Below are 26,545 nucleotides of genomic sequence, written 5' to 3'. Positions count from 1 at the left end.
ACTGAAATATTTACTAATTAAGTTTGTGAGGAAAGACATATCAGAGACTGTTTATTGGCTCTCCAAAAGCTTCCAAGTTCGTTTTCCTTTTCCACTATAGGTTGGAAAAGATTTTCATTATTACAGATGCCCTTCCACTTTGAAGTCACCATGCAATTTTAATTTTAATGATGAAACATACATATAACTCTTCCAGTGGATTTCTGGGAAGTATTTGATTTCCTTCCCTTTCTTCCTTCCATCATTCTTTCCCTCCTTCGTTTCATTCTTCCTCTTTCCCTCCTTCTCTCTTCCTTCCTCTCCTTTCCCCCATCTTCTCCTCTTCTCCCCCTCCATTATCTTCTTCCCATATTCTTCCCTCTCTCTTCCTCCTTTCCCCTATCTATTTAGATGTAGCATAGTCTTCATCTTTTGAACTGTGGTGTTGGAGAAGACTCTTGAGAGTCCTTTGGACCCTGCGAGGACATCCAACCAGTCCATCCTAGAGGAGATCAGTCCTGAGTGCTCATTGGAAGGACTGATGTTGAAGCTGAAACTCCAATACTTTGGCCACCTGATGCGAAGAGCTAACTCATTTGAAAAGACCCTGATGCTGAGAAAGATTGAAGGCAGGAGGAGAAGGGGATGACAGAGGATGAGATGTTTGGATGGCATCACCAACTCCATGGAGACAAGTTTGAGTAAATTCCAGGAGTTGGTTATAGACAGGGAGGCCTGGTGTGCTGTGGTCCATGGGGTTGTGAAGACTCGGACACCACTGAGCGACTGAACTGTACAGAACTGAGTCTTCATCTTCTTTATTTATTTTTATTTTTATGATAGTGGGATGTTTTATTAGATTGCCCACTTAATGATTCATTCCTCCTGAAGAACAGAAAAATTCTGGTATTTAAAATTTTTCTTTTGTTTAAATGGTAGTGGAAGGGTTATGAGTCCTCTCATCTTGAGGTTATTTTTTTTCTGTCTTGGAAGTTCCTAGATTTTTTACCCTTTTTTTTCTTCTTTCTTTACCACCAAAATTTAAAAGGGCACATTGTCCTTTCTTTTGTCTTTTTTCTCCCCCAGAGCTGTGTATTTCAAAGACTCTTTCTTTACACATAGTTTATCCTTTCAAATTGCACCTACCTTAAAGATGCCAGAAAAAAAGAAAACTACAGGTCAATGTCTCTGATGAACATAGATAAAGTCCTCAATAAAATTCTAGCAAACAGAATCCAACAACATATTTAGAAGATCATACAACATGACCAAGTGAGCTTTATTCCAGAGATGCAATGATTATTCAATATTTACAAATCAATCAATGAGATATACCATATTAACAAATTGAAAGACAAAAACCATATGATTCAGTAGTTGCAGAGAAAATCCTTGACAAAATTAAACAACCATTTATGATCAAAACTCTCCAGAAACCATAGAAGGAACATACCTCAACATAATAAAAGCCATATATGACAAATCCACAGGAAACATTACCTTCAGTGGCAAAAAATTGAAGCATTTCCTCTAAAATTAGGAACAAGACAAGGGTGCCTACTCTCGCCAGTACTGTTCAACATAGTTTTGGAAGTCCTAGCCACAGAAATTAGAGGAGAAAAAGAAATAAAAGGAATCCAGATTGGAAAAGAAGAAATAAGACTCTCACTTTTGCAGATGACATGATCCTCTATATAGAAAACCCTAAAGATACCACCAGAAAATTACTAGAGCTAATCAATGAATATAGTAAAATTGCAGGATATGAAATTAATATGCAGAACTCCCTTGCATTGCTGTATTATAACAATGAAAAAAAAAAAAAACCAGAAAAAGAAGTTAAGGAAACAATCCCATTCACCATTGTGATGAAAAGAATAAAATACTTAGGAATAAATTTACCTAAAGAAACAAAAGACCTATATATGGAAAACTATAAAACACTGATAAAAGAAATCAAAGATGACACAAATAGATGGAGAAATATACCATGTTCATGGATTGGAAGAATCACTATAGTGAAAATGAGTATACTACCCAGAGCAATCTATAGATTCAACACAATCCCTATCAAGCTATCAATGGTATTCTCCACAGAACTAGGACAAATAATTTCACAATTTGTGTGGAAACACACACACACACAAAACTCAAACAGCCAAAGCAATCTTGAGAAAGAAGAATGGAACTGGAGGAATCAACCTGCCTGACTTTAGCCTATACTACAAAGCTACAGTCACAAGACAGTATGGTACTTGCACAAAGACAGAAACATAGATCAAAGGAACAAATTAGAAAGCCCAGAGGTAAATCCATGTACCTATGCATACCTCATCTTTGACAAAGGAGGCAAAAATATACAATGGAGAAAATATAATCTCTTTGACAAGTGGTGCTGGGGAAACTGGTCAACCACGTGTAAAAGAATGAAACTAAAACATTTTCTAACACCTTATACAAAGATAAACTCAAAATGGATTAAAGACCTAAATGTAAGGCCAGCAACTATAAAAATCTTAGAGGAAAACATAGGCAGAACACTCTGTGACATAAATCACAGCAAGATCCTCTATGACCCACCTACCAGAGCAATGGAAATAAAAACAAAAATAAACAAATGGGACCTAATTAAACTTAAAAGCTTCTGCACAGTAAAGGAAACTATAAGCAAGGTGAAAAGACAGCCTTCAGAATGGGAGAAAATATTAGCAAATGAAGCAACTGACAAAGAATTAATCTCAAAATATACAAGCAGCTCATGAAGCTCAATTCCAGAAAAATAAATGACCCAATCAAAAAATGGGCCAAAGACTAAACAGATATTTCTCCAAAGAAGACATACAGATGGCTAACAAACACATGAAAAGATGCTCAACATCACTCATTATCAGTTAAGTTCAGTCGCTCAGTCGTGTCTACTCTTTGTGACCCCATGGTCTGTAGCACGCCACACCTCCCTGTCCACACCAACTCCCAGAGTTTACTCAAACTCACGTCCATTGAGTTGGTGATGCCATCAAACCAACTGATCTTCTGTCGTCCCCTTCTCCTCTACCTTCAATCCTCCCCAGCATCAGGGTCTTTTCAAAAGAGTCAGTTCTTGCATCAGGTGGCCGAAGTACTGGGAGTTTCAGCTTCAGTATCAGTCCTTCCAATGAGCACTCAGGACTGATCTCCTCTAGGATGGACTGGTTGGATCTCCCTGCAGTCCAAGGGACTCTCAAGAGTCTTCTCTAATGCCACAGTTCAAAAGCATCAATTCGTCAGTGCTCAGCTTTCCTTATAGTCCAACTCTCACATCATACATGACTACAGGAAAAATCATAGCTTTGACTAGATGGATATTTGTTGGCAAAGTAATGTCTTTGCTTTTCAATATGCTGTCTAGGTTGGTCATAGCTTTTCTTCCAAGGAGCAAGTGTCTTTTAATTTTATGGCTGCAGTCACCATCTGCAGTGATTTTGGAGCCCCCCAAAATAAAGTCTGACCAGCCCAGGGTTTCTCATGATGTACTCTGCATATAAGTCAAATAAGCAGGGTCACAATATACAGCCTTGATGTGCTCCTTTCCCTATTTGGAACCAGTCTGTTGTTCCATGTCCAGTTCTAACTGTTGCTTCCTGACCTGCATACAGATTTCTCAGGAGGCAGGTCAGGTGGCCTGGGTTTCCCATTTCTTGAAGAATTTTCCACAGTTTGTTGCGATCCACACAGTCAATGGCTTTGGCATAGTCAATAAAGCAGAAGTAGATATTTTCCTGGAACTCTTTTGTTTTTTCAGTGATCCGCCTGATGTTGGCAATTTAATCTCTGGTTCCTCTGCCTTTTCTAAATCCAGCTTGAACATCTGGAAGTTCACAGTTCATGTAATGTTGAAGCCTGGTGTGGAGAATTTTGAGCTTTACTTTGCTAGTGTGTGAGATGAGTGCCATTGTGCAGTAGTTTGAGTATTCTTTGGCATTGCCTTTCTTTGGGATTAGAATGAAAACTGACCTTTTCCAGTCCTGTGGCCACTGCTAGTTTTCCAAATTTGCTGGCATATTGAGTGCAGCACTTTCACAGCATCATCTTTTAGGATTTGAAAGAGCTCAACTGGAATTCCATTACCTCTACTAGCTTTGTTCATAGTGATGCTTCCTAAGGCCCACTTGACTTCTCATTCCAGGATGTCTGGCTCTAGGTGAGTGATCACACCATCATGATTATCTGGGTCGTGAAGATCTCTTTTGTATAGTTCTTCAGTGTATTCTTGCCACCTCTTCTTAATATCTTTTGCTTCTGTTAAGTCCATACCATTTCTGTCCTTTATTGTGCTCATCTTTGCATGAAATGTTCCCTTGGTATCTCTAATTTTCTTGAAGAGATCTCTGGTCTTTCCCATAGTATTGTTTTCCTCTATTTCTTTGCATTGATCTCAAAACCACCATGAGGTACCATCTCACGCTGGTCAGAATGGCTGCTGTCAAAAAGCGTACAAACAATAAATGCTGGAGAGGGTGTGGAGAAAAGGGAATCCTCTTACACTGTTGGTGGGAATGCAAACTAGTACAGACACTATGGAGAACAGTGTGGAGATTCCTTAAAAAACTGGAAATAGAACTGCCATATGACCCAGAAATCCCACAGCTGGGTTTCCACACCAAGAAAACCAGAATTGGAAGAGACAGATGTACCCCAAAGTTCATTTCATCACTGTTTACAATAGCTAGGACATGGAAGCAACCTTAGATGTCCATCAGCAGGTGAATGGATCAGGAGGCTGTGGTATGTATACACAATGGACTATTCAGTTCAGTTCAGTCGATCAGTCATGTCCAACTCTTTGTGACCCCATGAATTGCAGCACGCCAGGCCTCCCTGTCCATCACCATCTCCCAGAGTTCACTCAAACTCACGTTCATTGAGTCGGTGATGCCATCCAGCCATCTCATCCTCTGTCGTCCCCTTTTCCTCCTGCCCCCAATCCCTCCCAGCATCAGAGTCTTTTCCAATGAGTCAACTCTTCGCATGAGGTGGCCAAAGTACTGGAGTTTCAGCTTTAGCATCATTCCTTCCAAAGAAATCCCAGGGCTGATCTCCTTTAGAATGGACTGGTTGGATCTCCTTGCAGTCCAAGGGACTCTCAAGAATCTTCTCCAACACCACAGTTCAAAAACATGAATTCTTAGGTGCTCAGCCTTCTTCACAGTCCAGCTCTCACATCCATACATGACCACAGGAAAAATCATAGCCTTGACTAGCCGGACCTTTGTTGGCAAAGTAATGTCTCTGCTTTTCAATATGCTATCTAGGTTGGTCATAACTTTTCTTCCAAGGAGTAAGCGTCTTTTAATTTCATGGCTGCAGTCACCATCTGCCGTGATTTTGGAGCCCAGAAAGATAAAGTCTGACACTGTTTTCATTTTTTCCCCATCTATTTCCCATGAAGTGATGGGACCAGATGCCATGATCTTCGTTTTCTGAATGTTGAGCTTTAAGCCAACTTTTTCACTCTCCTCTTTCACTTTCATCAAGAGGCTTTTTAGTTCCTCTTCACTTTCTGCCATAAGGGTGGTGTCATCTGCATATCTGAGGTTATTGATATTTCTCCCGGCAATCTTGACTCCAGCTTGTGCTTCTTCCAGCCCAGCGTTTCTCATGATGTACTCTGCATAGAAGTTAAATAAGCAGGGTGACAATATACAGCCTTGATGTACTCCTTTCCCTATTTGGAACCAGTCTGTTGTTCCATGTCCAGTCCTAACTGTTGCTTCCTGACCTGCATACAGGTTTCTCAAGAGGCAGGTCAGGTGGTCTGGTATTCCCATCTCTTTCAGAATTACTCAGCTATAAAAAAGAATGCATTTGATTCAGTTCTAATGAGATGGATGAAAGTGGAGCCTATTATACAGAGTGAAGTAAGTCAGAAAGAGAAACATCAATATAGTATATTAATGAATATACATTGAATTTAGAAAGACAGTAATGATGATCTTATATGCAAGGCAGCAAAAGAGACACAGATGTAAAGAATAGAGTTGTGGACTATGTGGGAGAAGGTGAGGGTGGGATGATTTGAGAGAATAGCATTGAAACATGTATATTACCATATGCAAAATAGGTGACCAGTGCAAGTTTAATGTATGAAGCAGGGCACTCAAAGCTGGTGTACTGGGGCAACCCAGAGGGATGGGTTGGGCAGGGAGGTAGGAGGGGAGTTCAGGTTGTGGGGACACGAATGCACTTGTGGGTGATTCATATCGATGTATGGCAAAAACCACCACAATATTGTAAAGAAATTATCCTCCAATTGAAATAAATTAATTAATTTAATAAGAAATCATTCTTCCAAAAAAAAAAAGTGTCTGTCTTTTTATATTGCACCAGTCCTTAAAATGGTGCCTAGTTCTTCAAATTCCTTGTATTTAAAGTTCCTTTCGTCTAGTCTGTACTCTGGTCTGCCTAGATGTTTTTCTGGTATTTTGTAATGCATGGTGAATGTAATTAATCTAGAGATTGTTCAACTCACCCTTAGCCTCCTTCACTATCTCCATCTTTCTTTCATGCAGTTTTTCTTGATCTGCCTCTACAAAGTCTTGCAATTTGAGGAGGAGGGGTGGCAGAGTGTTGCACTCTGTTATTTGGTGATCTTTCTCTTTTACTCACAATTACTTTGCAGTTTTGGCATCCTCTGTCCTCAAGTTATACTGAAGGAGTGTTTTGGTGTAGAAATTACCTTTTATTTCTACTTGTTTCAAATTATTTGATAAGGAGATCCTGGGAGAGGGGTCATTATACAGCTGTCACTATCCTCAACTGCTCCAGATTTTTTTTGCTTATATGTAGCTTGTGTGTATGTGCTCATTTAGATAAATTCTTTTCAAGCAGGATTAGCTATTTTTCCCTTACTAGCAAAATGCTTTGCATGTCCTAGATGTTGAATAATGATCACATTCAGGATCAATTGATTTTGAATGAAATGGTACCTTAATCCACCAGGATTTCTTGAGGATTATTGATATAGTCCTACCAATTTTAAATTTAAGGCAAATAAACTGATTAGTATTTGCCTTTGAGGGTATCAGTGAAAAATCAATGAAAAATTTGAATAATGATTACTTTTAAAATATATAATATGGTTCACTTTTTAAAGTGCCACGGACCTCAGCAGGCATTTTCTTAGCAAAGAGATCATCATTTATAATTTCCATAATTCTAATTTTTATGCATTTTGTGCTGTAATAGTAAATAATTAGTTTTTCTTAATTAGGCTAAGTATTCTCCATTTAAATATTATTCTTTTATTCATTTTCTTTTCAATTTGAAAGACAGAAGTCATAGTTAGCAAAAATCAACTTTAGCTCATACTCTACTCATGACATTATGAATTCTACATAGAGATTTAGTGAGATTTATGACAGAATGTGGTCCACTGGAGAAGGGAATGGCAAACTACTTCAGTATTCTTGCCTTGAGAACACCATGAACAGCATGAAAAGGCAAAATGATAGGATACTGAAAGAGGAACTCCCCAGGTCGGTAGGTGCCCAATATGCTACAGGAGATCAGTGGAGAAATAACTCCAGAAAGAATGAAGGGATGGAGCCAAAGCAAAAACAATACCCAGTTGTGGATGTGACTGGTGATAGAAGCAAGGTCCGATGCTATAAAGAGCAATATTGCATAGGAACCTGGAATGTCAGGTCCATGAATCAAGGCAAATTGGAAGTGGTCAAAGAGAAGATGGCAAGAGTGAACGTTGACATTCTAGGAATCAGAGAACTCAAATGGACTGGAATGGGTGAATTTAACTCAGATGACCATCATATCTACTACTGTGGGCAGGAATCCCTTAGAAGAAGTGGAGTAGCCATCATGGTCAACAAAAGAGTCCGAAATGCAGTACTTGGATGCAATCTCAAAAACGACAGAATGATCTCTGTTCGTTTCCAAGGCAAACCATTCAATATCACAGTAATCCAAGTCTATGCCCCAACCAGTAATGCTGAAGAAGCTGAAGTTGAACGGTTCTATGAAGACCTACAAGACCTTTTAGAACTAACACCCCCAAAAGATGTCCTTTACATTGTAGGGGACTGGAATGCAAAAGTAGGAAGTTAGGAAACACCTGGAGTAACAGGGAAATTTGGCCTTGGAATACAGAATGAAACAGGGCAAAGGCTAATAGAGTTTTGCCAAGAGAACGCACTGGTCATAGCAAACACCCTCTTCCAACAACACAAGAGAAGACTCTACACATGGACATCACCAGATGGTCAACACTGAAATCAGATTGATTATATTCTTTGCAGCCAAAGATGGAGAAGCTCTATCCAGTCAGCAAAAACAAGACCAGGAGCTGACTGTGGCTCAGATCATGAACTCCTTCTAGCCAAATTCAGACTTAAATTGAAGAAAGTGGGGAAAACCACTAGACCATTCAGGTATGACCTAAATCAAATCCCTTATGATTATACAGTGGAAGTGAGAAACAGATTTAAGGGACTAGATCTGATAGAGTGCCTGATGAACTATGGATGGAGGTTCGTGACATTGTACAGGAGACAGAGATCAAGACCATCCCCATGGAAAAGAAATGCAAAGAAGCAAAATGGCTGTCTGAGGAGGCCTTACAAATAGCTGTGAAAAAAGAGAAGTAGAAAGCAAAGGAGAGAAGGAAACATATAAGCATCTGAATGCAGAGTTCCAAAGAATAGCAAGGAGAGATAAGAAAGCCTTCCTCAGCGATCAATGCAAAGAAATAGAGGAAAACAACAGAATGGGAAAGACTAGAGATCTCTTCAAGAAAATTAGAGATGCCAAGGGAATATTTAATGAGTTGACTCATTAGAAAAGACCCTGATGCTGGGAGGGATTGGGGGCAGGAGGAGAAGGGGATGACAGAGGATGAGATGGCTGTATGGCATCACCGACTTGATGGACATGAGTTTGAGTGAACTCCGGGAGTTGGTGATGGACAGGGAGCCTGGCGTGCTGCGGTTCATGGGGTCGCAAAGAGTCGGACATGACTGTGTCTGAACTGAACTGAACTGATTATCTTTATAAAGCCTCTTAGAAAAGGAGATGTTCAATTCCCTTTGTAACTCATTCTCTTTTAACAGTCCTCACTCTCAGGGAGTTCTTCATTATGTTTAACTAAATCCTTTAAATCTTATTAGCAGTACACTTTCCATATCACTAATTCTTAAGAAAACAAACAACTTGAATTTTTGCTGGTTTTATTCTCTGCAGACACATCTGTAACTTTTAATCCTAGTATATTTTGTGTAATTTAAAACTACATGATTTTACTTTATAAATCAAGGATGATTTCTGGTCTATTTTTGCATATTCTAAAATACATACTTGGATTATAGCTCATATATTTTTAAAGGAGATTATTTCATGGATTGAAAGCTTAATTCATAGAATCTTGGGTAAAAGGGTGAAGCTGGTCAACTGTTATAATATTTGAATGAGGGGATATTTTTAAAGAAATAATGAATGTGCAGTTACTTAGTAAATATTTATTGAGTGCTAAGTATTTGCCAAATATTGCATGTACTTAAACAAGTTATCAAAATACAATTTGGGCTAGTTGTTGCCCAATCAAAGTCTTTCAAGAACATACTTTCAAAAATAAACAGTCATTTAAAACTTCATTAGTCATGTGAACATGATTGCTACCAAAGTATTTAAAATGTTCTGTACTTTGTAATATTTGTTTTCTCTTACAATTTTTTTATAGTATTAACTGTTCATGAAACTTCTGTTTTATAGATAAGAAAAAGGGATACTTTACTCACATCCTTATTGGAATTATCACATCTTCTGAATTATTGAAATAAGGCCTGAATTATTGCAATAGGTTTCTAACTAGTCTTGTTTCCACCATTGCCCACTTACAACACATTCTCCATCCTGAAGTTAGAGAAATTTCTTATATTGCTAGTTTAACTTATGCCACTTCTTTGCTTAAAGAACGCTATTTGGTTTCCCATTAAAATTTTTTGAGCCTTTTAGTATATGTTATAAATATTTTAGGCTAGTCACATTTTGCATGTGATTTGTGTGTAACAAATTTACAAAACAAAAATTTCACTGTATGGATGAAATGATGAATCTAGTCAACATCAAACTTTGTCACAACTGGATAATTTAAAAAATGCACAAACCTAATAGAGATGTGGAAAAAATCTCCACATTTTAGAACAAAATCCATAATCACAGTCTCTGTGGCTCTAAACTTTAGAAAAAGCAAAGTCATTTACCTTTTTCTTCTTTCTATATTATTCCTCCAGTTTTATGATGCTACTTTGTGTTTCCTTTAAGCTTTCAAGGCTGCCCTTGATTTTTTTTGTGACTGGACAATTATGACACATGGGCAAAATTAGAAAGGTTATTGTTATGGTTCAAAGGAGAATCCTTTGTTGACTGAGATGGTTGAGGAAACTAGAGAAAATGGGACTGTACTAATAAGAAAGGAGTAAAAGATTAGTAGGGAGAAGGTAGAGGAGGTGGTTTGTTTGGTACTGGAGAATGCAGTAACAGGGGGTAGAAAGGGTTGAGAAGATGATGAGAATGACATGATAATCAAAGAGAAGCTTTGAGAGGAAGTAGAGGTGTCTGATGATTTTTCGATGAAGTTTTCCCTTATGGTGCCAGATGTATCCCTCTGTTTTCCAACAGGACAATCTGAATTGTTTGCTAATGCTTCATGGAATTAGATTTATTTAAGGGAACAGTGAGAACAAGAGCAAAGGTTGCCAACAAAATTAATTAGTTTATTTTAAGGACAATGTGGAGAAGGCAATGGCACCCCACTCTTGCCTGGAAAATCCCATGGGCGGAGGAGCCTGGTAGGCTGCAGTCCATGGGGTCGCCAAGAGTCGGACATGACTGAGCGACTTCACTTTCACTTTTCACTTTCATGCATTGGAGAAGGAAATGGCAACCCACTCCAGTGATCTTGCCTGGAGAATCCCAGGGACGGGGGAGCCTGGTGGGCTGCTGTCTATGGGGTAACACAGAGTTGGACACGACTGAAGTGACTTAGCATAGCATAGCATAAGGACAATGTACTCCACAGTCAAATTTGTGTGTGTGTAGATGGAGGAGAGCAGGAAGAATGTGGATATGTTGGGTTTGACCTTTTCTATTTTCAGGACCTGATGACTTAATAATAGCTATAAATAGCTAAGGAGAGAGAGAGAGAAAGTAAAGATTATTTGTAAGATTTTTGGCCTTGTAGACCATCATGTACTCGGAACAAGAGCCTTCTTGGTGTAGCCTATTTGGAATTGGCTTTAGAAGTGCTGCTAGAATGCCTAAAAGACAGCAGAATATCTGGGCCTGAGCAATAGCTAGGGTAAGGGCTAAAGATAGATGAGGTGAGAGGTGAGAGTCATGGCAAAGAGAAAACTCACAGAAGAATAAATATGTGAGCACTCTAAGGTTGGACTTAGGAGAAAATCTTTCTCTCAGTATTTTACCCGGGAGTGGTGGGAAGGCTCTGGTCAGATAAATGCCTCTCCATCTGCTGACAGATGCTCAAAGTCCCACTCTTGGGTCTTTATCCATTTCATTTAGGTGAAGTCTTTGATACTTTTTTGCCGGGGTCCAGCCCTGGCTGATCCGGGGTATTCAAAGGAGAGACGGTGTAGGCGAGGGTCAGGAAACAACTGCTTAATTAAACATTAATTAAGGATATAAAGAATAATAGAATGAGGATAGCTCAGTAGGAAAATTCAGTGGAGAAAAGAGGCTGAGTAGTTGGTTTACGCGGGAGACCAATAAAACTTCAAGACAAGAAGTTTGCACCACTTACGTAGGCCGCAGGCGTCCTTCCGTTCTCCCGAAGGAGAGGAGACACTGAGGCCTCCCCGGTCGGATCTTAGAAGCCCAGGCATAATTAGCAAGCATGGCGGGTTCCGCGCTCCAGATGGAGACTCAGCCAGAATTTGAGAGAGAGAGCGACATGGGGAGACCAAGTTTCAGTGAACAAGGCCCGCACTTTATTTTCCAAAGTAGATTTTATACCTTAAGTTATGCATAGAGGATAATGGGGGAAGGGGTGGAGTCATGCAAGGACAGCAGTTCCTGGTTCTAATTGAAGCCAGGCTTTCAAACTTATCATATGTAAAAGTTCAGGTGATTTACATCATCTTCTGGCCCGGAGGCCTGTTAACATTTTAAGAAACTTATTTTTCTCTAAAGGTGATTATTCCAAAGTCAGGCACCAGCCTCCAAAAAAGCATTGGACAAAGCTGCATTTTACATTTCTATACACCCATTATATCAATCAATACACTGCCAAGGACACAGTAGGTAAGGAGTATGGAGACTTAGCAGCAAACATTGGCTCAATAAGTGAAAAACCCTTCACCAATACAATTTCTAATCAATCTTTTAACTACTCAAAAGAATCTGTGTTTAGACAGTTTAGAACATCTCCTGCCTCTCACAGTTGGGAGGCTCTGAACAATCACATGTGGCCGGAAAAACCTATTCAGGCAGGCTAGAGGATTTCCAAAGGAGTTTGTAGGTTAAACACTGTCACACCCAGGAATTATTAACTGGAGCTGTAAGCTAATTCTTTTTTCAGAGAGAGGTAGTGGGGGACAGCCCCCCGTAAAGTCAGAGGTGTAGGTGAAAGCACAAAGCAGAAAGTAGGCAGACTCTGGTTTTGGGGGTAGATGCTTGAGAATTTCCAGGGGGACTCCTGAGGCTCGATCCCACCTTTGCGTATGCCGAGCCTCCTTCCTCATGACCTTTGTCATGGGCGGAGTTCCTCACGCTGGCTCCTGGCAGTGATAGAATTCCAGTTGAGCTATTACAGATCCTGAAAGATGATGCTGTGGAAAGTGCTGCACTCAATATGCAATATGCAATATGCACTCAATATGCAATATGCCGGCTCCCGGCACTTTTTTCCCTCCTGTGGCATTAGCACGACACCTTACCAAATAGTTGCTACAATGATGATTCAGACACCCTGGTGTTGGAGTTTCCAGGTGAAATACAAATATTCCATAGGCTGCATTTATACTAAAACATTATTTGTTGTTTACCTGAAATTTAAAATTACCTGGATGTTCTGTATTTTTATTTGCCAATTTTATCAGCCTTCTTTGGAAGGGCTCACCAGTGTTAGCAGATGTCAGTCATTGAAAATGGAGTGTAAATTAATTTGTCAGATTTTTTTTTTTTACTTAAAGAAGTTTTTTTTTTTTTTTTTTTTAAGAGGAGAAGTAAATGTATGGGCCAACTGTGAGCAAAAGAAGAGTCAGGGCAATGACCTCCAGGAATAGCCACTATGGAGAAAAATAAATAATAAAATATCAGGAGTTATCCAAGGGGTCGTAGAAATGAGTATGTGGCCATGGGGGCTATCTGGCAAGGGGAACAGCATGAACGGTTGAGGCAAAGCAATGAGTCATTATGGTATGAGTTTAGGAAATATGACCTGTCCAATGTCACCAGAGTATAAAGAGGGCAGCAGGGAGAGGTAAGAACAAGGTAGGCTACAGCCAGATAATGGGTTTTGTATGCTATCAAGCTTGAACACTATCCAAAGGGTTATGGGAAGCTTTTGAAGGATATTAAGGATGGGCTTGCTGTGCCAGCCTTGTAGCAGTGTGAAGGAGGATGGATGGGGGTGGCAGGGCATTATCAATATCCTATTATTATCTCTTTTGCAGTCCTGTGCATTTGTCTGGATGATGTATTATGAAACATCGTTTATATCAGTTACCTGGAGACTTTCAGAATTCATTTTTTCTTACCTTTCTCTTATCTATAAGGCAAAGTATACTGTTATTGGCTTGTGACACTTTGACCCCAGAGTATTTATCCCACAGGCTGGGCATTGTGAGTTTGTCCACAATCTTGCCTGAGCTTTTGTTAACTCATCTATGATTGTTTATTCCAATGAAGTGCGTTCTAGTAGTGAGTACAAAACTCTCTAATTACAGTGCTCTAAGATAGAATTACAGTAAACATTGTTATATAATGGATAAAGCTCATATTATGTGGTACCATATTACCATATACTCCCTGTGGTAATATGATACACACCAAAAAGGAGTGTCACTGAGAAAGCACGAAAATTGCAGTTGAGGCTGGAATTCTTAAACACAAAATCTTTCATTTCCTCTTGTCTTCATGAAGTTAACCAAACATCTTGTAGGTGCTTTGTAGGCTGAATGATACCTCTTAAAAAAATCTTAAGAAAGATATATATGAACATAATTATATTGAAAACATATATGTACATATATATACATGTGCATGGCACCCCACTCCAGTACTCTTGCCTGGAAAATCCCATGGACGGAGGAGCCTGGTGGGCTGCAGTCCATGGGATTGCTAGGAGTCGGACACGACTAAGCGACTTCACTTTGACTTTTCACTTTCATGCATTGGAGGAGGAAATGGCAACTCACTCCAGTGTTCTTGCCTGGAGAATCCCATGGACAGAAGAGCCTGGTGGGCTGCAGTCCGTGGGGTCGCTAGGAGTCGGACACGACTGAGCGACTTCACTTTGACTTTTCACTTTCATGCATTGGAGGAGGAAATGGCAACCCACTCCAGTGTTCTTGCCTGGAGAATCCCAGGGACAGAGGAGCCTGGTGGGCTGCTGTCTATGGAGTTGCACAGAGTCGGACACAACTGAAGCAACTTAGCAGCAGCAGCATTTACATAAATGAGAAAACACTGCATATATTATTTAATTACTAGTTTTTTTTCATTAAACAATATGTTTTGTAGAGTTCCATGTCAAGTTGATTTCATATATTTTACAGTATATTATTTTACATTATGGTGGATATTTGAATTGTTTCCAGTTTTTCATGATTACAAACAAAGCTGCATTGAATCTCCTTGTCCATCCATCTTTGTGCATTTATGCAAACATTTGTATAGGATAGATTCTGGGAGGTAATCCTGCCTCTTTCAATATTCATTTAAGTAATTAAAACCATAGTTTGGAATTAATTCAGTGCTTTACTTTTGGTTGTTGAGCAAGTAGAACATGGCTCCTACATTTGACTCTGAAAATTACAGACATCGCAGGGCTAGTCACCACTGTGAATGAATAGTAATCATACTGGATATGTGACTAGAGGCAGTCAGTGATCTGAAGGCTGCTCCAGAAGGTCATGAATGAATCATATGCCTAAATAGGTATCAAAGAAGAGGCTGGATATTGTGCAGAAAACACAAACCTCTATCAAGGAATGAACTAGGCAGCCTTTCAAATTCCTTTGAACTTTGAAATGGTGACTATATGAAGGCAATACTTACTGTTTCAAGGAAGGCAAGAAAGATATCTCAAACTAGAAGCCCCTGAAAACTGTATTTACTGGCCTGTCCCAGGCTGAAAAATCTCAAAAAAGTTTCCATACACTAAAAATCCAGAAAATAAAATAACAGATATAAATATCAATACTAAGCTTTCAAAAATTTTAGAAAATTTGATTGTAATGGACCTGCATTCTTCCTTTTTCAATTTATTGGAATTATTTGAGATGGATTGGTGTTAACTCTTATTTAAATGTTTGGTAGAATTCAACTGAAGCCATGTGTTCCTGGACTTTTGTTTTAGAAACTTTAAAATCATTAATTTCATTACTGGTAATTTGTCTGTTTATACCTTCTATTTCTTCCTGATTTAGTCTTAGGAGATTTAACATTTCTAGGAATTTATTCATTTCTTTTATGTTGTCCATTTAATTGGCATATAATTATTTATATATTCTCTTAAGGATCCTTTGAATTTCTATGATATCAGTTATAACTCTTTCACTTTATTTATTTGGGTCCTCTCTCTTTTGTTCTTGCTGAATCTGGCTAAGGTTTTCATCAATTTTATCTTTTCCAAGGAACCAGCCAGCTCTTAGTGTTATTGATATTTTAAATTGTTTTCTAAAATTTCCATTTTGTTTATTCTCTGCTCTTTAAACTTATTCCTTCGACTAACTTTGGATTTTGTTTTTCTTTTTCTATTTCCTTTAGGTGTAAGATTAGATTATTTATTTGAGATTTTCCTTGTTTCCTGAGGTAGATTTGTATCGCTATAAACTTGCATTTTAGATCATCCCATAGATTTTGGATCATTGTGTTTTCTTTTTCATTTGTCTTAAGGTATTTTTGGATTTTCTCTTTGATTTCTTCAGTGACCCATTGATTGTGTAGTAATGTATTGTTTAACCTTTATGTGTTTTTGGGTTTTGCAGTTTTTCTCTTGTAGTTTATTCCTAATCACATCCTGATATAGTTAGAAAATATACTTGATATGATTTCAGGCTTCTTAAATTTATTGAGACTTGTTTTGTGGCCCAGCAAGTGATCTATCCCAGAGATTATTCCATGTGTGCTTGAAAAGAATGCGCATTTTGCTACTTTTGGATGGATACTGAAAAAAGCTTGAATTCCCAGATGATTTTGGGGTAAGTATTTTTAAAGGCAACATTTGGGGTGATGGCTTGATGGCTGCATGATGTGTGACTTTACTCTTATTAATTGGTGGTGAGGTAGCAGGGTGGTGTTCCAGGAATCTTGTGCTGGGAAGTTACTATCTTCTGTCTCACCTCCCTGATTATTGGGTTGGCCAAAAAGTTTGTTTGGGTTTCCCATCATATCTTATGGAAAAACTCGAATAAACTTTTTCAACAACCCAATAGCAACTGTTAGAATCTGCCCTTTGGAACTCAGGGAAGATCTGGGAGGCTGAAACATTTTCCCTTCAAATATGAATTGAATCAGTTCTAATGAGGTGGATGAAACTGGAGCCTATTATACAGAGTGAAGTAAGCCAGAAAGAAAAACACCAATACAGTATACTAACGCATATATATGGAATTTAGAAAGATGGTAACAATAACCCTGTATACGAGACAGCAAAAGAGACACTGATGTATAGAACAGTCTTTTGGACTCTGTGGGAGAGGGAGAGGGTGGGATGATTTGGGAGAATGGCATTGAAATATGTATAATATCATATATGAAACTAGTCGCCAGTCCAGGTTCGATGCATGATACTGGATGCTTGGGGCTAGTGCAGTGGGACGACCCAGAGGGATGGTATGGGGAGGGAGGAGGGAGGAGGGTTCAGGATGGGGACACATGTATACCTGTGGCAGATTCATGTTGATATATGGCAAAACCAATACAATATTGTAAAGTTAAATTAAATAAAATTAAAAAAAAAACACTACCGTGTAGAACTCAAAATAAATAAATAAATAAATAAAATGGAGAGAACAGAAAGGATTTTTTAAACAAGAGGGACCCATAGAGTTCTACTGTTTCAGTGACCCCTTTTCTTTGATAATCCTCAGTCTTGGGACTGTAAGCAGACAGGTTAAGGCGTCCTCAGAAGAAGAGAAGCTTAAAATTTCTCTGATTTTTGCTGTTTGAAGAAATGCTGCTTTGGGAAAGATCTCTAGTGTTCTTACTTGCTGCTGCTGCTGCTAAGTCACTTCAGTCGTGTCCGACTCTGTGAGATCCCATAGACGGAAGCCCATCAGGCTTCCCAGTCCCTGGGATTCTCCAGGCAAGAATACTGGAGTGGGTTGCCATTTCCTTCTCCAATGCATGAAAGTGAAAAGTGAAAGTGAAGTCACTCAGTCGTGCCCAACTCTTAGCGACCCCATTGACTGCAGCCTACCAGGCTCCTCCATCCATGGGATTTCCCAGGCAAGAGTACTGGAGTGGGTTGCCATTACCTTCTCCATCTTACTTGCTGTAAGTAATAAAAAATCCTTCCTTTCCCTGACCTTTGGTGTGGCTATATCTTTTGGCTTGACAGCCACCAAGAGGTGAACCTGGCTTTTGGGTAACAGGACAAGAAAGGGTATAAAATTTTGGATTGAAAGGTTAACTTGGCAGAGGAACTAGGTTTTAGGGGGAGTTGGTTTCAACCACTCCTGTTTCATCCTTCTCCCAATCTTTGAGGGAATGGGGTGCTAACTACTCTGGCTATTTCCTGCTTAAATGGGACATAGATCTGCCTCAGTTTGTGGAATGGACACCAAGGGGTTGGAAATATCCCTGAATTCCAAGTTGTGAATCAGAGTTTTGCGATTAATACCAGCCCCCCTTGTACACCATTTTGAAGCTATTAGACCCAATTAGATTTAGGAGGAGACATGACAAGCTGAGTTTTAATAAACTTTGGAAAATAAATCTTGTTCCCTTGTGGATTCAGGGGAATAAGTCTAAAAACAAGTCTGGATTTGGCATTTTGGGTTAGGCTTGTTGCAACCAACACAGATTTTCTCCTGAGAAATTCATGTTTTCCTGGATCATTTTTTCTGATCCATGAATCTGTGTATTCATTTGAAATAATAGTATATTTATCATATATTTACACAATACTTAAACACCTGACAGAGAAATATTTCCTTCCAGATTTGTCTTCATCAAAATTTTCTAAGCTCTTCTTTTTTTTTTTTTTAATTATTTCAGATTAATCTTGGAATTGTCATTTAATGGGCAATGTGTATTTGTTGGGTATAAATACCTCAAAACTCCTTTCTTCATATTTCAGCATGTTACTTATTCCTAGTTTCTACTTCTATCTTTCTAAGTATTTCTTTTTAATTTCCTTCTTTTACTTTTCCTACTAGGGCTGTCTATTTTCTTTTGACACTACATGTTCTCCCTAGCTGATTTCACTCATGGTTTTAGCTTCAACAACTATTTTTGCCCATGTTAATTTTGAAACTCTCACTTTTGTCTTCTAGAACTATGCTTCCAAATGCCTTTGGGACATTTTCAAAAGAATTTCAAATTTCGCTCACCCTAACTTGTCATCACTGTTTCTAATCTGAACCTGGTCCTTTGAGATTATTTAGTTCAGGTGGAAGAGTTACCATCCACTTAGGTTCCCAATGGAAACTGTAATGTTGTCTCTGTCTCTACCTTTCTATGTGTTATTCTACATGTTCAGGTAGAGACTAATTCCATCAGTTCCCCCTGGAATTTAGCCTCTCATCTCCAATATCATCACCATCACATCAGTTTAAGTTAGGAGATTACCATCTTTGGTTTCCAGAACAGTCTCCTAACTGTGATCCTTCATACCAAACTGTTCTTTTGTGAGGCCATCCTCCATTCAACTGCCAGAGTCTTTTCCTAAAAAATTCAGGTCACTGAAATTATAAAACTCATAGAAAGAAACTTAGGCAGTATACTCTTTGACATTGGTCTTAGCAATATCTCTCTAGATTTGTCTCTTCAGGCAAGGGAAACAAAAGTGATAGGAAACAAATGGGATTATATCAAACTAAAAAGCTTCTGCACAGCAAAGGAAACCATTAATAAAATAAAAAGACAACTACTGAATGGGAGAAGATAGTTGCAAATAATATATCTGATAAGTAATTATATCCAAAATACATAAAGATGTCATACAGTTCAGCAAAAACACCCCAAAGAGCCCAATTACAAAATGGGCAGAGGAATTGAACCAACATTTTTCCAAAAAAGACATGCAGATGGTCAGTTCAGTTCAGTTCAGTGGCTCAGTCGTGTCTGACTCTCTGCGACGCCATGAACCGCAGCACGCCAGGCCTCCCTGTCCATCACCAACTCCCAGAATTCACTCAGACTCACCTCCATCGAGTCAGTGATGCCATCCAGCCATCTCATCCTCTGTCGTCCCCTTCTCCTCTTGCCCCCAATCCCTCCCAGCATCAGAGTCTTTTCCAATGAGTCAACTCTTCGCATGAGGTGGCCAAAGTACTGGAGTTTCAGCTTTAGCATCATTCCTTCCAAAGAAATCCCAGGACTGATCTCCTTCAGAATGGACTGGTTGGATCTCCTTGCAGTCCGAGGGACTCTCAAGAGTCTTCTCCAACACCACAGTTCAAAAGCATCAATTCTTCGGCGCTCAGCCTTCTTCACAGTCCAACTCTCACATCCATACATGACCGCTGGAAAAACCATAGTCCTGACTAGACGAACCTTTGTTGGCAAAGTAAGGTCTCTGCTTTTCAATATGCTGTCTAGGTTGGTCATAACTTTCCTTCCAAGGAGTAAGTGTCTTTTAATTTCATGGCTGCATTCACCATCTGCAGTGATTTTGGAGCCCGAAAAAATAAAGTCTGACACTGTTTCCACTGTTTCCCCATCTATTTCCCATGAGGTGATGGGACCAGATGCCATGATCTTCATTATCTGAATGTTGAGCTTTAAGCCAACTTTTTTGCTCTCCACTCAACAGGCACATAAAAAGATGTTCAGTATTACTAATTACTAGGGAAATGCAAATCAAAATCACAATGATATATTACTTCATGTTTGTTAGATTGACATTATCAAAAAGCTAAGAAATAACAAATGTTGGCAAGGATATAGAAAAAGGTAGGAATGGAAATTTGTGCGGCCATCCTGGAAGACAATATATAGATTCCTCTAAATATTAAAAATTTAAGAATAGAACTACTATATGATCCAGCTATCCCACTTCTGCAACTTTATCCAAAGCACTATAAAAAAGCACTAATTTGAAAAGCTATATCCACCTGTATGTTTACTATGGCATTAGTTACAATAGCCAATATATGGAAACAACCTAAGTGCCCATCAGTGGATACATGGATAAAGAAGAAATGGTGTATATAAAGGTGTGTGTGTGTGTGTGTGTGTGTGTGTGTGTGTGTGTGATGGAATACAAAAATAACATCTTGCCAACTGTGACAAAATGAATGAACCTTGGTATTTTGCCAAGTGAAATAAGTCAGACAGAAAGGCAAAGCCATATGATTTTATCATATGTGAAGTATAACAAAGTAAAAGAACAAACTCAACAAAACCTCCCAACCTTGTAGGGAACAGAGTAGTGTTTACCAGAGGGAGAGGATCAAATGGGTGAAGGGGATCTAATGTATGGTGGTCAATGGAACCTACATTTTTGGTGTTGAGCACACTGTAGGGTATATAGAAGTATAGATATAATGTTGTATGCTTGAAAAAATAAATTGAGGTTAATTTTGAACTCCTAAAGTTTCAAAAAATTCAGATTGTATGATCTATATTTACCTCTATTAACTCTTGGCAGTAGACATTCTAGGGAAGGAGAAATAATTTTCCCCCTAGCCTTCTGAGATCTTGGCTGAGACCCCTGTAATTAAAGATAAGTTCATAAGAGAAAAAAACAGAAGTTAATTAACATGTATGTCTCATATATTACATGGGAAATGCCCAGAGGAAAATGAGTAACTCCCCAAGATGGCTTAGAATTCCAATTTATACAGCATTTTCAACAAAAAGATAATAAATTTGTGGAGAAATGACAGGACAAAATAAAGCAGATTTTTGCTTCCAAGGGTGAAGATAAGCACTATTTAGTAAAGTTTGTTATGTAGATTCCTCTGGTGGTTTTTCCAGACTGATAGAGTCTAAAGTTGTCTTTAGGTATTAACCTTTGTTCTTTGTGAATTTCTGTCCTGCTTTTAGGCAGATAGCTTTTCTTGTGTCTCATTCCCAGTTGGCTTCACTTCAAGATAATCCTTATGCCATAATGGCATATTTTGGGGTGACATGTACTGCACTTCAATGTTATAAAACTGAAAGCCCTTAGTATAAAATATAACACTGTATCTAGTTTGGCCCTACCTTCCTGTTCATCTTTATTTTCTATCACTTTCCTTTTTATATCCTTTACTTCTATCACTGAACTTGAATTTTTTTTATTCATGGCTTTGATAAGTTCATTTCTTCTCATTAGAATACTGTTTTCCATCTTCTCCTGCATGTTCTTCATATGTCCAAACAAATGACACCTCCTCTGGGAACCTTTTCTAGAGAAGTCCAGGAAATATTTCTCTGTTTCCTACACTACTCCCCTCACATTGTCTTTGTAATCTTGGTTACAGTTTTGCTATGTTTTATATATGTACACACACACACAAAGACATATACAGTATATTCACATATGAAGTATAGTACTCTTCAGAAATATAATTAAATGCATTGTGCCATATTTATACATACACATGCAAATAATATATACATATATATGCATTTGTATATACAAACATGTATATGTGTATTATATACATACACACATATATGTGTATATACCCATACACATATATAATGTACACAGTGCATTTAATCATATTCCTGAAGAGTACTTCTGTGTATGAAGAATGTTATTAATGTGTGGGTAGTGACATAAATATGTCCTTTTTGTTCTCAATGCCCTCATGTGTTGTTTAGAGAAAACAATAGGAACTAGTCAATTAGCTCTTGGAAAGGACTCCTTAGTGCTACCCTTAATCCTCATGTTACCTCAAAGTTTCCACTTAATTGTAAAATGGGGCAAGGTGATGATAATAGAGTCACTTAGTTGTGTCCGACTCTTTGTGACCCCATGGACTGTTAGAGGGAATGCCACAAAGATTAATGAAGTACTCTCAAACATGAAAGAGAGTCATGTTAATGAGTTCTGTGATGGTCACACTAAGTATATTATCTCAATTTAATTTATTACTGTATGCTAGGATTTTAGGTTGGAGAAGGAAATGGCAACCCACTCCAGTGTTCTTGCCTGAAGAATCCCAGGGATGGGGGAGCCTGGTGGGCTGCCGTCTATGGGGTCACACAGAGTCGGACACGACTGAAGTGACTTAGCAGCAGCAGCAGGATTTTAGGAGTAAAGGAGAACATTAAAAATAGTTCATGTATGGCTAAGTCCCTTTGCTACTGACCTGAAACTACCACAATGTTGTTAATTGGCTGTACCCCAATACAAAATAAAAAGTTTGAAGTTTGGGGAAAAAGAAGTTTGTGTTTGATGGGAAACCAGCAGTTGCTTAACTGTTAGACTTTCTCCCAATCTGATGTAAAAAAAAAAAAAAAATCAGTGGTTATCAATGATAATGAACAGATAAAAAAGGTTTTGTTTGTTTACTTTGTTAATGAGTTTGCCTGCTATAATCCTCACACTGGATTCAGTCACAAACATATTCACACACCTACATATACATATTCTTATACAACATGAATTTCACCAAAGATCCAGCTAAGAACTAAGTCAGGAATATGAATTGCCTTGAGTTGCCTTGCTCTGTAGACCCCTGTTGCTCCTCAGTGTTCCTTGTTCTCATCTTATTTTGCATAACTGATAAATATGATGGGAAAAAGACATACTTAAGTCTGTTTACTACACAGGACTAAGTACATAGACGTTGTAAATAGCATCCCATCAAATTTAGTTTGATAAAAATCAGCATAGTCCTTTTGACTGAATAAGATACCAACTGCTCCAATTTGCCAATGAAATTTCCAGTTGGCTTAGATTTTTTTTTTTAATCAAAAGAGCCAACGCTGTACTTATCCACACTTCCACGAGAATCTTGGTTGGGGAAAGCATCCCTGTAGCATTGGGTCTGGATTGGGAGGAGACTCTTTACACCCTGAAACATGTTCTTGAAGCATAGGTATCTTTACTCAGAATATCACTTTTCTTCTTTTTTTAAAAAAAATATTTCATTCCATTCTCTTCTATTTATTTTTATTATTTTTATTTTGGTTGCATTGGGTCTTTGTTTCTGTGCACAGACTTTCTCTAGTTGTGCATGGGGATTACTCTCTAGTTACTGTGTGTGAGCTTCTGCTTGTTGTAGTTTCTCTTGTTACAGAGCACAGGCTCTAGGTAATGAGGGGTTTGAAGTTGTGGCACATGGTCTCAGTATTTGCAGCTCATGGACTCTAGAACATGGGCTCAGTATTTGTGGCACACAGCCTTTGTTTCCCTGTGGCATATGGAATCTTCCTGGACCAGGGATTGAACCCATATACAGGGATCAAGACCATCCCCATGGAAAAGAAATGCAAAAAAGCAAATGGCTGTCTGCAGAGGCCTTACAAATAGCTATGAAAAGAAGCAAAGTGAAAAGCAAAGGATAAATGGAAAGGTATAAACATCTGAATGCAGAGTTCCAAAGAATAGCAAGAAGAGATAAGAAAGCCTTCTTCAGTGATCAATGCAAGAAATAGAGGAAAACAACAGAATGGGAAAGACTAGGGATCTCTTCAAGAAAATCAGAGATACCAAAGGAACATTTCATGCAAAGATGGGCTTGATAAAGGACAGAAATGGTATGGACCTAACAGAAGCAGAAGATATTAAGAAGAGGTGGCAAGAATACACAGAAGAACTGTACAAAAAAGATCTTCATGACCCAGATAAGCACGATGGTCTGATCACTGACTTAGAGCCAGACATCCTGGAATGTGAAGTCAAGTGGGCCTTAGAAAGCATCACTACTAACAAAGCTAGTGGAGGTGATGGAATTCCAGTTCAGCTATTCCAAATCCTGAAAGATGATGCTGTGAAAGTGCTGCACTCAATATGCCAGCAAATCTGGAAAGCTCAGCAGTGGCCACAGGAGTGGAAAAGGGCAGTTTTCATTCCAATCCCAAAGAAAGGCAATGCCAAAGAATGCTCAAACTACCGCACAATTGTACTCATCTCACACGCTTAGTAAAGTAATGCTCAAAATTTTCCAAGCCAGGCTTCAGCAATATGTGAACTGTGAACTTCCTGATGTTCAAGCTGGTTTTAGAAAAGGCAGAGGAATCAGAGATCAAATTGCCAACATCCACTGGATCATGGAAAAAGCAAGAGAGTTCCAGAAAAACATCTATTTCTGCTTTATTGACTATGCCAAAGCCTTTGACTGTGTGGATCACAATAAACTGGAAAATTCTTCAAGAGATGGGAATACCAGACCACCTGACCTGCCTCTCGAGAAACCTATATGCAGGTCAGGAAGCAACAGTTAGAACTGGACATGGAACAACAGACTGGTTCCAAATAGGAAAAGGAGTTCATCAAGGCTGTATATTGTCACCCTGTTTATTTAACTTATATGCAGAGTACATCATGAGAAACGCTGGGCTGGAAGAAACACAAGCTGGAATCAAGATTGCCAGGAGAAATACCAATAACCTCAGATATGCAGATGACACCACCCTTATGGCAGAAAGTGAAGAGGAACTAAAAAGCCTCTTGATGAAAATGACAGTGGAGAGTGCAAAAGTTGGCTTAAAGCTCAACATTCAGAAAACGAAGATCATGGCATCTGGTCCCATCACTTCATGGGAAACAGATGGGGAAACAGTGTCAGACTTTATGTTTCTGGGCTCCAAAATCACTGCAGATGGTGACTGCAGCCATGAAATTAAAAGATGCTTACTCCTTGGAAGGAAAGTTATGACCAACCTAGATAGCATATTGAAAAGCAGAGACATTACTTTGCCAACAAAGGTTCGTCTAGTCAGGGCTATGGTTTTTCCAGTGGTCATGTATGGATGTGAGAGTTGGACTGTGCAGAAGGCTGAGCGCCGAAGAATTGGTGCTTTTGAACTGTGGTGTTGGAGAAGACTCTTGAGAGTCCCTTGGACTACAAGGAGATCCAACCAGTCCATTCTGAAGGAGATCAGCCCTGGGATTTCTTTGGAGGGAATGATTTTGAAGCTGAAACTCCAGTACTTTGGCCACCTCATGCGAAGAGTTGACTCATTGGAAAAGACTCTGATGCTGGGAGGGATTGGGGGCAAGAGGAGAAGGGGACGATAGAGGATGAGATGGCTGGATGGCATCACTGACTCGATGGACATGAGTCTCGGTGAATTCAGGGTGTTGGAGATGGACAGGCAAACCTGGCATGCTGCGATTTATGGGGTCACAAAGAGTCGGACACGACTGAGCGAGTGATCTGATCTGATCTGACCCTACATTGGCAGGCAATTTCTTAACCACTATACTACCAGGGAAGTTCAAATTTTCACTTTTCCTGTTCTCAAGTGTTTTTATGTTTCAAATCACTATTTTTATATCATATAAATATCCAATTGTTCCAGTACCACTTGTTGATAAGACTATCATGTCACTATTGAATTACATTAGGTAAAAGGTACAGATTGCTTGAAATACTCATATTGCCACAACTCTCTTAAGAAGAAATATATAATTTGAATAGCCTTACATCTATGACAGAACTTGAATTTTTAGTTTAAAATTTTTCCCACAAAGAACTTCAGATTAAAGATGGCTTCACTGCTAATTCCATTAAACATTTAAGAAAACAATAATGCCAATTATATACATCTCTGCCAAAGAGGACAGAATATTCTTCAATTTGTTCTATAAGTCCATCATTACATGGATACCATAACCAGACAAAAATATTATGAGAAATTAAAGACAGATTAATATCCCTAACAGACAAAAGTATAAAAATTCTTAGCAGATGTTAACAAATATAATCCTATTGCATATAAAATGGATAATATTATCATGACCAAGTTGGGTTTTATTTCAGGAATGCAAGATTGGTTTAACAGACAGTGGAATTCACCATATTTATAAACACCATATTTATAAACTAAAACAAACAAACAAAAAAGAGACCATCTCAACTGATGCAGAAAAAAGCAGTTGAAAAAGACAAAATCCATTCTTGATGAAAATTGTCTGAAAACTAGGAACAAAAGGATTGTTCTTCAATTTAATGAAGGACATTTATGAAAAATCTATAGGTAGATCATGTTTAATGGTAAAAGACTG

General features: G+C 38.6%; 1 protein-coding gene across 2 annotated transcripts in view; it reads right to left on the bottom strand.

Annotated features, from left to right (window-relative positions):
- The window catches only part of FMO2 (flavin containing dimethylaniline monoxygenase 2), a 64,876-nt gene extending 52,905 nt beyond the window's left edge, over positions 1-11,971 (bottom strand). For both annotated transcript variants that reach the window (XM_055582217.1, XM_055582218.1), the window contains exon 1: positions 11,786-11,971. The gene's annotated coding sequence lies outside the window, so the exon portion shown is untranslated. The remainder of the gene's footprint in view (positions 1-11,785) is intronic.
- Between the last annotated feature and the right edge of the window lie 14,574 nt (positions 11,972-26,545).

Source organism: Bubalus kerabau, chromosome 5 (assembly GCF_029407905.1).
Source record: "Bubalus kerabau isolate K-KA32 ecotype Philippines breed swamp buffalo chromosome 5, PCC_UOA_SB_1v2, whole genome shotgun sequence".
In the NCBI taxonomy this organism is placed as follows: domain Eukaryota; kingdom Metazoa; phylum Chordata; class Mammalia; order Artiodactyla; family Bovidae; genus Bubalus; species Bubalus kerabau.
The sequence above is the reverse complement of the archived record's forward strand: the minus strand, read 5'-3'. Positions and strand labels throughout refer to the sequence as shown.